Consider the following 13,430-nt stretch of genomic DNA (forward strand, 5'->3'; position numbering starts at 1 on the left):
AATCCAGTAGTGCAATTGCGTGAAGTGTGCCCAGCTGGGGTGTGCCTACAACTAGTCGCAAGGGGAGCTCCCCTCTTACTTGTATGAATGTAGACATGGACGTAGAAAAGGGTCCAAGCTACAGGGTGTTTCACCTCTCCTTTCCCAGCCTTCTAACACTCCATACACATATTTAATTACTGGTGGTGGGTTTTACATGCTCATGGAGTGTGTGTGTGTGTGTGTGTGTGTGTGTGTGTGTGTACAGATGTGTATGCATACACCAATGTGTGCCCCCCCTCTCTCCTCTCCTCTCCCTCTCTCTCTCAAGTTGTGATTTTTGAATTATGCTCTGACGGTAGAAATTTCCAACTTGCTGTCCTGGCAAAATTTTAAGCTGGGTCTTTGTTGGGGACAGTGATGGTGACAGTTTTTTATGCCAATCTCTGCAGATGCATTCTGGTATATGACTCCATAAATGCCTTCATAGTAGTAAAAACTACCGAGGAATGGTAAATTAAAGCCTGCCTGATGAATTGTGAGCACTCCATTTTTCCCTCCGCATCATATAAATTTAAGAGAACTATTATAAATGGAACCAATAATACCGCAGAGAAAAACTTTAGTTTGGTGCATCCCAGAGACACTCTACAGCCCTACTTAGGAAGAAATGTTTAAACAAATGCATTGAAACCCACTACAAAAGATTTATTAACCCAACCCTTCACTATCAGTCAGAGCAGCCACTTAGCATGCGTGGTGCTCTGGAAGGTGAATTAGGAGTGCCCACTGTCTGTAATGTATTTATTGGATGCCCACGTGTGCAGCACACGGTGACTTTACAGACATGACGTGTAAGCACCACTATGTGCAATGTAGGCGTGTGAAGCCATAGTACTAATGGGGAAATGAGAGCGTGACTTGTCCAAGGCCTTCAGCTAAGAATGCAGGAGAGGCAGAATATTCGACCTGCCTCTTTAGTTCTGAAGTCTATATTATTCCAGTGCACCACGCTGCCTTACAGAAAGGGAATTACAGTTCTTGGTTTCCCCTCCAGACACTGCATTCTGCTAAAAGGAACACAGATATCCCGGTGCACCTTGAGAAAGCAGTAGCCTGTTAGTAGGGTGGCCGTTAATGAAGCATTTGCCCACTGCAGAAAATGTATTGGGTGCTGAGGCTCCCCGCCCATCCCTACCCCAGCCCCTGTCTCCTTCTGGTCTGATATAGCCCAGGGTTCGTGTCACACTTCCTGTGTAGTCAAGGGTGAACTTGAACTTCTGGTCCTCCTACATCCAGCTCCAGACGTCCGAATTGCGGGCTCACACCACCACTGCTAACTGATGCAGTGCTGAGAATCAAATCCACAGCCTCCCGCACACTAGGCAAGCACTTGCCCGACCGAGCTACAGCCCCAGACCCACTGAGACAGTTCCTTTTCTCCACTTTTTAAGTCCTGTATTCAAAATGGCCTCTCATCTCAAAGCTCGTTCTTCTTTCACCATAGTATGTTGTCTCTCCACATTGCAGAGAGAGGGGAAGGGCGCTCTAGATCCGTGCTGTGTGGTAGAACCTTCTGAGGAGATGGAAGGGTCCCACACTATTTGCGGTGACTTTGGAGAGCAGCCATCCCGGGGTAAAGCTGTCGTGCTTATGGCTGGCGAGGCAGATGAACAACAAAGCCATCCAATTGATCTTAAACTTTAAATATATTTTTTAAAAGCTCCAAGTAGATAGCGGCCTCACTCTGGAGAGCGTAACCTTAGGGAAATGACTGTTATTTGAGTAGCAAGTACAAGAGGACTATTGACCGTCTCTCTATTTCAGGAGCTGCCTGAGAATGGGACAACATGAAAGCTCGGTGGACAAGGGTGTGAGGGAAGAAAGTCTGAGCCATCGGCTTTGATTGAGGAGGTCAGGGGTGCTGGCTAGGTAAGCAGGCAGGAAGGCCCTCAAGTAAATTTATGGGAGGAACCAAGAGCAAACAGGATGTGGGGCAGAAGGGATGTGACCTGGCAAAGGGCTTTGAGGAATAGCATTAGAGTCCATAATTAATGGATTTGCACAGATTCAAAGGTAAATAAAAATCAGCATCTTTCTGATTCACCCTCTGTAAATCACGACTCGACATTTTGACAGGTAGCTTTGGCATAAGTTGCCTAAACGGCACCGTGATGTGTGTGGCGCGTAGACGCTTACGGGGCCTCTCTCATCCTATTCAAGAGCTCACAGAGTGAGAGGTTTAGGGTTGTATCTTTCCCAGAATAGGCGTGTCGACTATTCCCCTGGCAGTGCTCTGTGAGTCTCACAGTTCATCTCCTTGCTTCTAGGCAGTGCCATGTCTAATCTTTCTCCAGAGATAGATTCTCCAACACATTAAAATATTTTTTCATTACAGAAGTATTTAAACCTCTGCTAATGAGGACCGCTGTCACTAATTCATACACTTTATAGCACTCCACAGTTTAAAAGTCTTGTTCGAAGGCATCACCCCATTTAACCCACACCACCATCTCACGAGAGGACTGGCATCTTCGTTTCACGGGTGAGGTCGCCAAGCCCGAGTCCCATCTGCGTACACATCCTCCATGCAGAAAGGCCTGGAACCTAGACCAGAGGCAGATGGTCACAGGGTCTGCCATCTTGATTATGTGCTCAGCATGGCGACTGGCTTTTGGTTCCGATGTCACTGGGGACGTTCACAGCGAATTTTGCTACCTTTGTGGGTGTGCACCCATTCTCCAGATTTGGAAACCAAGGCCAAAGACTTATCAAGCTTCTAAGTTCAACTACTGAGTTGAAAGAAAAACAGAATGGGTTGACCCTCCTGGAGGATGCATTTAGTGAAAGGCAGACAGAGCGATGATACTCGCCCAACACCCAGATCCCCACACAGACAGGCTGCACGAAAAGGGAAGAGATGGAGGACCGCGTGTCAAGTTGATGAGATTTTTTTTTTCTTCACATTATGTCCATTATTGGCCAAGCAAGCTGAGAGAGAGAGAGAGAGAGAGAGAGAGAGAGAGAGAGAGAGAGAGAGAGAGAGAGAACGTACAAAATTAAGGTACAGATGTATGGAAACCCCATCTAAATTGTGATTTGTTTTCTGTTCTGTCCTTTGTTTTTTGGGGGATTTTTTGAAATGTGTGCCTTTCTATACTGGAAAAAATATTTTCTAATTTGTAGTATTCAGTGATTGCTTTGGGGAAAAAAAAAAACCCTAAACATTAAGAAAGAGAGGTATTTGCTCTCTGGTTCCTAAACCCAGCATCTCTTCTAAACGACCACAGACTGTTTGCCCATTCTTTTTGTTTTGTTTTGAAACAGAGTCTCAAGTACTTTAAACTTTATGTAGCAAAGGCCAGCCTTGGAGTTCTGAGCTCCTTTCCTCCACCTCCCAAGACCTAAGACTGTAGACATACGCTACCACACCACATTTATGTGGTGCTGGGGACCGAACACAGCAGGGCTTCATGCACACTAGCTGGGCCAGCACCCCACAGCTGAGCCACACCCTATCCCCTCTCAGATGAGCCACACCCAACCCCCCAGCCGAGCCATACCCAACCCCCCAGCTGAGCCACACCCAACTCCCCCTCCCCACTCCCCCCCCCCCCCCCCCCCCCCGCAGCTGAGCCACACCTGGGCCCCCCTCAGCTGAGTCTTTCTCATTAGATCTGAGCAGTCTATAAAGCTTGGCAGTGCTCAGATTCCCAGTGCTGTGGTCACTGAAAAAAATGATCTAGAAAAAAATAGCAGAGGCAAATGTTTCTGATGACCTGCTCGGAATGCTAATTTATAGTCAACGTAAAAATGAAGACACACACTTAAAGATCTTTAAGATTTACACACGGGCTGGACCTGGTAGAGCACCCCTTTACTGCCAACTCTCAGGAGGCAGAGGCAGGCGGATCTGTATGGGTCCGAAGCCATGCTGGTCTCTAGGTTTCCAGTGCTGCATGTTGAGATTCTGTCTTGCATTAAAAGCGAGCACCTGCACTGGGAATGAGAGTGGTAGAGTGTTTTAATTCTGCCTAGATAAGCCACTTAAACACTGAAGTGAAGCAAAGAGAACTAAGTGAGGGGGGTGTCAGAACAGCAGGGGTGCTCGGTCTGCAAAGCAAGGGGACACATTTCCAGCCCGGCAGACCTTCTGTTCCTAGTTCATTTCTGAAGCTCTGGAAGGTGGGAGAGCTGGGGCCGTTTGACCCATAGAGCCTCCATAGGCAAGGTAGTTTCTTTTTGTATGTATGATCTCCAGTCCCTTAGTTTTGAATGAACTAACTCTTCAGAGTTTCCAGGCTAATAAGGAACAGGAAGATTTTGACATATACTTTAATTAGTTTGGCACGGACTAAAACAAACAAAGGTATCTCCCTTCGTTATCAGAGGAGCTCTAGCAGGGAGAAAGATGTAGGAGAAAGGCCGTGCCTCGCCAAGCTGTTTATAATAAAGGTTACAGTATTGGCAACCTCGGGAAGGTGGCAAGTGGTACACTGTTAATAGGATATAACCACGTGCAAATTCCTGTGTCCCTTCCTTGCTGATAACATACAGTGCTATGGTGTTTTTATGCAACAATGATGCACACCACATGTGTTTGACAGCGTGAAGAGTGTTTGAGTAAATTAATGAACAATTTCTCTTGCAAAATGAAAGCTATTTCCAGCAGTGACTTTCTGGGTTATAAATGGCAAAGCTTCCCCCTTCCTCTTCCCCTCCCTGTCCCCCTACCTCTCCCTCTCCCCCTCCCCCCTTCCCAAGGACTCTGAAACAGAAAGGTCAAAGTTGAGAAAGATATAACTTGTATCATTTTGGCCTCCTTAACTATTACTAACAAATGCCTCTCTCGGGTTAGAGATGAGCCTTGATTTACAGTGATAGAATCGTGTTCCATAGAACTATTACCAACTGAAAAAAAAAATCACACATTAAGAATCTGTTTACTATACCGAATGTAGCAAACACAGCATGATATGGAGCACTGTTGAGTGTGGGGTGGGGTATGGACAGGGGTTAGCCTTTGTGACCAGTGTGGCAGACTGGGGGTTGCAGCTTGCTGGAGGTGGCTCAGTGGGCGAGCATGAGGGTCTGAGACTGGATCCCCAGCCCCCACATAAAACCTGCTGGGCAGTGTCTCTGTAACTCAGCTGGGGCATGGGACAGAGTCAGGAGAATACCAGGGGCTCACCATTCAGCCAATCCCCCTGCATCAGTGAGAGACCCTGAATCCAAATAAGGCAGAGATTAATAGAGGAAGAAAAGTGATAGGAGGGGCACAGCCATGGGCCAGCATACCTATGCACATGCATCTACACATGTGTGTAAACTAAACAAAGCACACACACACACACACACACACACACACACACACACACACGCACACATTTTAAAAAGCAAAAAAGAAAACAGTTTAAAAGTTATACTATATGAGCTTAACCCAGAGGAAACAAATAAAAATTTTAAATTCTGAATGTGGGAACTGGAGCAATGGCTGCTCTTCCAGGGGACCTGGATTCAATTCCCATCATCCACGTGGTGGATCACAACTGTCTGTTAACTGCAGTCTCAAGGCATATGGTGCCCTCTTCTGGTCACTGAAGGTACTGCAGGCACACGGTACACAGACAAATGCAGGCAAAATACTCATATACATAATATTTTTGGAATGTGCATAATTTTTATATTGATAAAGACAGAGAATTGTAAATCAAACCATCACATATAATGGTTCTTATGTATACTTGAATAGTCCTGGATACTTCTTATTTTTGTTTAGTACCATGGGTTGTGTATAGGTTATATTAAGAATTCAAGTCCAGGCTGGAACAATGTCACAGATGTTGAGAGCATTCCCTGCCCTTGCAGAGAACCTGGATTTGATTCCCACCACACAGTCAGGCATCTCACAACAGCCTGTATTTCCAGCTTGAGGGGAATCTAGTGCCCTCTTCTGAACTCTCACGGGCTCTTGCACTCACACGTCCACTGACCCCCCAACCCCAAATACACAGTTAAAATAAAATCTTTTTTAAATATTGAAATTTAAAGTCAAGCTTGTAGCATTTTCTTTGGGAATGGTTTGGAAGTGTCCAACACTGGCCTGTGCAGTTTATCTGGCAAACATTAGTCAGTGCCTAAAACGTATCCCGGCACAGGCACACCGGAACAATGGCAGCGCTAAGACATGATCCTTGCCTCTGAGAAGCACGCGGGACAGTTGGGAAGACAGCATGTAAGTTGGCTACTGAGCCATAGCTTTCAAAATGAGCTGAATAAATGCTGTGTGAGTGCGTGGTGAGCAACCGCGCTGGAGGGAGACCCGAGAACCTGAGGATGCTCTGATTTACTTCTTAAAGGAGAGATGGGTGGAGACCTGCTGGTGGGCCCGGGGCTGCATCGTGCTCAGTGTTAGGCAGAAAGCACAAGAAGTGTCTTACATCACACAGACGTGCCATGGCTTTCCCAGGCGGAAACGGGAGACAATGTAGCAAGATCACAAATGCAAATGTCCTTTAGACTTCATGGGTTGCTTCTTCGTGAAGTGTTTTGAGATATATTTTTGTGTGTGCATGTGTGTATGCATGCCTACCTGTAGGTGCACACAGAGGCCGGAAGTCCTAGGAACCTGACTTTGGTCTGCTAGAACAGCAGGTCCTCCCAGCTGCCGAGTCATCTCCCCAGACCCAGGACATATGAGAGTAACTGTGCCTGACGATTTGAAGGGTGTGTACTTCAAGCATGCTTACGAAACAACCAAAACAAACAATAAAATGGCAGAAGGAAAATCAGCTAAGGCACTGCCACACAGGGAAACATTTAAAACCACTACAAGTGCTGTTTAGAAGAATGGCCCTTTAAATTTACAGAAGGGAGGGAGGGAGGGAGAGGATGTGAGGGAGGGAATGGGTGTGAGAGTTTGTGTAGTCTGGAACTCATAATCCTCCTGCCTCCACCTCCAGCGCTAGGATTTCAGGCATATGCCATCACCCTCTTCCTGTTCCCTCTATTGGGTATAAATAGGTTATCAGAGAACATACATGGTGAACAACGCATTTTGAAATACACATCTCTGTGTGCATACAAAGAATGCATATCACCAAAATATTTTGGCATATTCTCGTTTCATGTATGGGTATCCCACATTTGTATTATCTTGTGATTCAGAAACTGAAAGCTGTGTCTTCCGGGGTTCCCAAAAATGTGCACATCTTCAGAATCAGAAGTTTGGGTTCCAGGGATCTGTTCTAAGGAAATAAGCTAATAAGGCTCCCAGAGCATCAGGTGACCGGCTGAGCCCAACTGCTTAATTACGTGCGATTGGTTTAATGAATTACAGTGCGGCCTCGTGATGGAATACCCTGCAGCCATTAAAAACCAGGTTGTCAGTGGAGGAACCATTACTGTCATCAGAGAACGTTCGTGATCTATGAAAGGCGGAACAGCACAGAGCAGGACGGCCAAGATGTTCGTGGGCTGGGGTTTTTGGACTGTGTTCTGAGCGGGGCTTCGTGGGTTCTAGGATTATGGAGGTTTTTTTTTTTTTTTTTTTTTTGTGCTTTTCTGCATTTTCCTAAGTTTGATGTTTTCAGTGTATTGATTTAAAAAAAAAACAAAACAAGAAGCCATGTTGGTCATAGGACAGGGTGGTCCAGGCCTTTCTTTAATCCCAGAATGCAAGGAGATAGGATCGGCAGATCTCTGTGCGTTTGAAGCCACCCCGGACTACCAAGCAGGCTCAGGGTCAGGCAGGAATATACAGGGAGACCCTGTCTTAACAAACAAGCAAACAGCAAAATGCAGAGGGGGGCATCATGGGTAGCTTTCTGTTTTAGATGAGTGTGCCACAAGTTGAGGCAGGAAGTCTCGACTGCCGTCTGCACGGGAGGGCCCACATGGCCTGAGGACCCATAAGAGCAGACGACAGGCTCAGGGCGTGCTTAGCAAAGATCAAGATAATACGCCAGCTTGCTAGACAGGCTTCCCTGTCCTGTCTGTGAATCAGAGGAGGAGGTGAGAATTTGCCCCTGGTCAGGGTTGCCCACAGGTTTCTCCTTTGTTATCTCTCTTTCGGGTGGGCCCTTATGTCTGCCCCTGTAGTTGTTTGTTTGTTTGTCATTCTGAAGATTGGTCCCAGGGCTTTGAGCTCTACCCCTGAGCTCCACTCCCAGACATTATGAGGTCTTTCTCCAAGGTAACGATGAGGTCTGATTCAACTTCATGTTCTCCCTCTTTGAGCCACCAGCATCGTCCTCTGGCCTCCACATACAAACTTGCACAACACACATGTACCCACATACTCATGTGCACTCACACACATGCACACAGGATATAAAAATGAATAAGTGAATGAATGAATGAATGAAGTCAATGATTTGGTGCTTTCTATGATAAAGCCTTGAATTCTTTGCCTTATTAGTCCCAAGCCATTAAACTAATGTCTTCAAGGATCACTTTCTAATCACCTAAGAGGAAAACTAATCTCTTTCTCCCTCAGTTTAGTGTCCAGAAGCCACTAAGTATAATGTGGATTCTGTGAATAAAATATTTCACATGCATTTTCAGCACTGAAAAATATGTTAACTCTGTTGGTTTACCCGTCATTTCTACAAGTCTCTTGACGCTGTTTCCTGAGATACTCTTGCAGTTTACCCCAGTTAACTTGGTTATTTTTTTTCTTATTTCTGGCTTTGTTTTTTCATCGCCTGAAAACTTTACTTTTCCACTGTCCCGACAGGCTCTGCCAAGGGTTTCCCAGCATCCCAGCCACCCAGCATCCCAGGCACCCAGCATCCCAACATCCCAGCATCCCAGCATCCCAGCATCCCAGCATCCCAGCATCCCAGCATCCCAGCCACCCAGCCACCCAGCATCCCAGCATCCCAGCATCCCAGCCACCCAGCATCCCAGCATCCCAGCATCCCAGCCACCCAGCATCCCAGCATCCCAGCCACCCAGCCACCCAGCATCCCAGCATCCCAGCCACCCAGCATCCCAGCATCCCAGCATCCCAGCCACCCAGCATCCCAGCATCCCAGCCACCCAGCATCCCAGCATCCCAGCCACCCAGCATCCCAGCATCCCAGCCACCCAGCATCCCAGCATCCCAGTATCCCAGCATCCCAGCATCCCAGCCACCCAGCATCCCAGCCACCCAGCATCCCAGCATCCCAGCCACCCAGCATCCCAGCATCCCAGCATCCCAGCCACCCAGCATCCCAGCATCCCAGCCACCCAGCCACCCAGCATCCCAGCCACCCAGCATCCCAGCATCCCAGCATCCCAGCCACCCAGCATCCCAGCATCCCAGCCACCCAGCCACCCAGCATCCCAGCATCCCAGCCACCCAGCATCCCAGCATCCCAGCATCCCAGCCACCCAGCATCCCAGCCACCCAGCCACCCAGCATCCCAGCATCCCAGCATCCCAGCCACCCAGCATCCCAGCATCCCAGCATCCCAGCCACCCAGCATCCCAGCATCCCAGCCACCCAGCCACCCAGCATCCCAGCATCCCAGCCACCCAGCATCCCAGCATCCCAGCATCCCAGCCACCCAGCATCCCAGCCACCCAGCCACCCAGCATCCCAGCATCCCAGCATCCCAGCCACCCAGCATCCCAGCATCCCAGCATCCCAGCCACCCAGCATCCCAGCATCCCAGCCACCCAGCCACCCAGCATCCCAGCATCCCAGCCACCCAGCATCCCAGCATCCCAGCATCCCAGCATCCCAGCATCCCAGCCACCCAGCCACCCAGCATCCCAGCATCCCAGCATCCCAGCATCCCAGCATCCCAGCATCCCAGCCACCCAGCCACCCAGCATCCCAGCATCCCAGCATCCCAGCCACCCAGCATCCCAGCATCCCAGCATCCCAGCCACCCAGCATCCCAGCATCCCAGCCACCCAGCATCCCAGCCACCCAGCATCCCAGCATCCCAGCCACCCAGCATCCCAGCATCCCAGCCACCCAGCATCCCAGCATCCCAGTATCCCAGCATCCCAGCATCCCAGCCACCCAGCATCCCAGCATCCCAGCCACCCAGCATCCCACCCACCCAGCATCCCAGCATCTGTTCTCCCACGTTTCTCACACACTGAACCCTGATTCTGTATAGAGCTTAAAACAGTTTCTTCTGAGACAAACTTACACAAAGGTGGCCACAAAGTCCAGGTCTGGGCTTCCAAGTGTCAGGTGACATCACCAGAGAAATCATACTTCAAAAAATAAGAAAGCTACAGAGAAGCTCAAAAGGCTTCCTTGGGTGGAGTGTGGCTTGCGTGTGACTGGACTGTGGAACAACAGATGGGAGCAGTAGACAGCGCTGTGACAGGTGGGGATGGGTTGTGACGACTGACCTTTACTGTGTAGATGGTAGGTGACTGGATTCCTTTGTTTTTGGTCATCGATTGGCATGTTCAGGTCTATGATTTGGGTTGAAGATGGGCCTAGAAACTAGCATGAGAGCTGTTGCCATGGTATCCATGAACAATGGTAGGGCCTCCTCTTAGAGAGAGAGAGAGAGAGAGAGAGAGAGAGAGAGAGAGAGAGAGAGAGAGAGAGAGTGTTTCACCTTTGAAAATGATGGGCCAGAGGATAAGCTAGATGCTGACAACCGTCTTGACTCACTATTCCTAAAGATCCTTTAAAGTAGGGCATCTCCGTCTTCAGTGAGTTACATATTTATATTTAGGAGCCTAAACCATCAACCCAGTTGGTGTCTTGAGGGACCATCCTCGGCCTTTCAGGGAACAGAAAACCAACCCGTGAAGGGCTGTTTCTGTGCTCCGTCTGGATTATTAATGACCTAAGTGCCTGACTTTTTCTCCTCCACATTCTGCCCTGGTTGGCCAGATGACCTCATAGCATCATGAGGAAAGACGAGCAAACCAAGAACTTCTGGAACTTCATAGGCCAAGGTCTCACCCTGTGGACGTCAGCCTCAGTGCAGGTGGCTGTGCCTGAGACTCACCGATCCACTAGAAAGAGAAAGCAGTGGACGGCTTCTACAATCACCGTCCTCCCTCCCTCCCTCCCTGGCCGGAATGATAACAGCTAATGAGAGTTTTGACATCTCTGTGAATTTTACTCATTATCCCCCCTTTACCTGCTGTTATTACTGATAACAAGAAATGGGTTGTTTTTTTTCCAACGAAGGCTTCCGTTATTTTCAATCCGCGTGTCTCCTTTACCTTTGTAAGATTTTTAAGAGAGCCTTAGTATATTTTCTAGACTGCAGCAATTATAATAATTCTGAAGAGTTACACAATTCAGGCCAGATAACCAAACATTCTTGGTTTGCTGAACAATTAGGCGTTTACTAGGTTATACGTTTCCATGGCAACCTTGTTTCTAGCATAGTAAACACGTTGACTTCCGAAAGGGCTCCCTTGTTTACAAAATACCAGTTTAATTTAAAGATAATATTATTGATTTATTGTAGCTTCCAGAATTGACTTAGAGGCTTCCTAAAGTACACAAAGAACCAATAAGTTCATTTATTTACACTTTGGGGTTTTCTGGTGACATGCTCTTGAATTATTTCCTGGTTATTTGTGGTTCGCAAGAGACTGTTTCTCGCTGTAATAGACACCACTGATAGGAAGTGTGTGCTCTTTTCCTTTTGGCTTTATTCTTGCTCCTGGGTTGTCAAGTGTCTCCTCAGTAGAATACCCTGGCTGTTTTGTGCCTCCGTGTTGGGTTTTTTTTCTGTCTGTTGATTACTAGAATAACCACCGTCATTTGGATCCTAAGACACTGTGGAGAGCTGCGGAGTTCCTAACGGTGAGACAGCCTTTGGGTCGTTGGAAGTGAACCCTGAAAGGGCACTGCGGGACCCTAGCCATGGGGTGAGACTTCCTGTTCTACCTCACACCCCTGCTATGGCAGACTCACAGCAATGGAAGGCAACTGACCTTGGACTGAACCTGCTAACACTGCGAGCCTGGGATTCTCTCCCTCTCAGAGGGCACGTGTACCCCTGTATGAATGAACATTCATGGCGTGAGTACAGCCATGAGAAGGATGCCGGTGCTTCAAACTCGTGGGACTGGCAAGGCCTTCCCGTGGTCTGAACCTGGATGCTGACTAGACATTGGCCAGTAGCTAAAATTAGAATGTGTAAAACATACTGGCTACAGCCCCCTTCACCTCAATCCAGGGTCATAACCCCCCCATTGGTAACCCAACACCTTATTCATGTTGTATACAATAGACCTAGAGAGGATCCAGGTTGCTGGTTTGTCCCCCTATGAGTAAACTCCCACCCAGATCCAATTTTAAGTGACTCATGTCTTTTTTAAAAAAATTTATAGATTCATCTATATAATTATTTTATGCACATGAGCATTTTGTCTGCATGCGTGTATGGTGCACCATGTATGTGCCAGGTGCCCACAGAGGCAAGAAGAGGGCTTTGGGTGCCCTGGGACTGGAGTTACAGACAGTTGTGAGCCAGTGTGTGGGTTCTGGGAATTGAACCCTTGTCCTTTGCCAGAGCCAGCAAATGCTCTTTCCAGTGAACCAACTCTCCAGCCCATGCCTGTCACTCTCAGATAGGTTTCCAGGACCCAGCCACACAGGATGTGACACCTCTCCCCCTTCTGACTTGTATGTGACAGCCTTACCCTCCAAAGTTAGCCTAGAATTCACTATGGAGTCCAGGCTGGTTTCTAACCTAGAGAGATCCTTCTACTTCAGCTTCCCAAATCCTGGATTACAGGCGTGAGCTGCTGTGCCTCACTGACCTTTTCTCTTTATAGCCAGATTGTCTCCTTCATTTGTTATAGCATCGGAAGCCAACTGAGCACAAGAATCATGGGGTTATTGGTTCATCTTGCAGGCGATTTCCATAGAAAGGATATTTTAGCTTTCTTACCACACCATCCAGATTTTCATTAAAAGTGCAGAATCACCCCAAAATCAGTATTTGTAATTTTAATGATGTTATTCCAACGAAGCCAGGGGAGAGCATTTGATTTCCAGCACCCACATGCTCTCTCACACACACTGTCCACAGTACACCGGGAGAGACGGTTGGCTTCTGCAAGCTCCTCATCATGTGCCGGGTAGGGAAGAGGCTGCCCTATTCTTTCAGATTAGACTAGGTGTGATTCTCAAGCGGTCTGCTCCAGGGGAGTGGGAAGCACTTATCGGATAAGGGGACATCTCCCTCTGCAGGTAAGAGGACCTTGAAATTTGTGGCTGAGGTACTTCTGCCCTAGACATATGTCCCCCAGGAACCAAAATGTGCTGAAGTACAGCTCTGACAAGCTGCCTTCGTCACTTTGGTCTGTTTCTTTTATTTTGCTCTCTCTGAGAACCATCAAGAGCAGGCCCCCACTATGAATACTTACTCCTTCATTCAAACGTTAAAGGTTTGGGTTTTGGGGGGCCAGTGAGATGGCTAGGTGACTGAAGGAGCTTGCCACCAAACCTGACAGCCTAAGTT

The 13,430-nt window shown here is 48.0% G+C and overlaps 1 protein-coding gene and 2 long non-coding RNA genes across 7 annotated transcripts in view; 2 read left to right on the forward strand and 1 right to left on the reverse strand.

Annotated features, from left to right (window-relative positions):
• Positions 1–13,430, forward strand: part of Skap1 (src kinase associated phosphoprotein 1) — a 307,146-nt gene that overhangs the window by 102,188 nt on the left and 191,528 nt on the right. The gene's annotated exons all lie outside the window — the stretch shown is intronic.
• LOC120095286 (uncharacterized) lies at positions 3,748–10,468 on the reverse strand. Its single transcript, XR_005490726.2, has 2 exons — positions 10,339–10,468; positions 3,748–3,973 (listed from the first exon to the last, which is right to left on the reverse strand). It is a non-coding gene; the product is annotated as an uncharacterized LOC120095286 (long non-coding RNA).
• On the forward strand, positions 10,476–11,132 carry LOC102551165 (uncharacterized). The gene is made up of 2 exons (XR_357854.5): positions 10,476–10,650; positions 10,835–11,132. It is a non-coding gene; the product is annotated as an uncharacterized LOC102551165 (long non-coding RNA).

This window comes from Rattus norvegicus, chromosome 10 (genome assembly GCF_036323735.1).
Source record: "Rattus norvegicus strain BN/NHsdMcwi chromosome 10, GRCr8, whole genome shotgun sequence".
In the NCBI taxonomy this organism is placed as follows: Eukaryota; Metazoa; Chordata; class Mammalia; order Rodentia; family Muridae; genus Rattus; species Rattus norvegicus.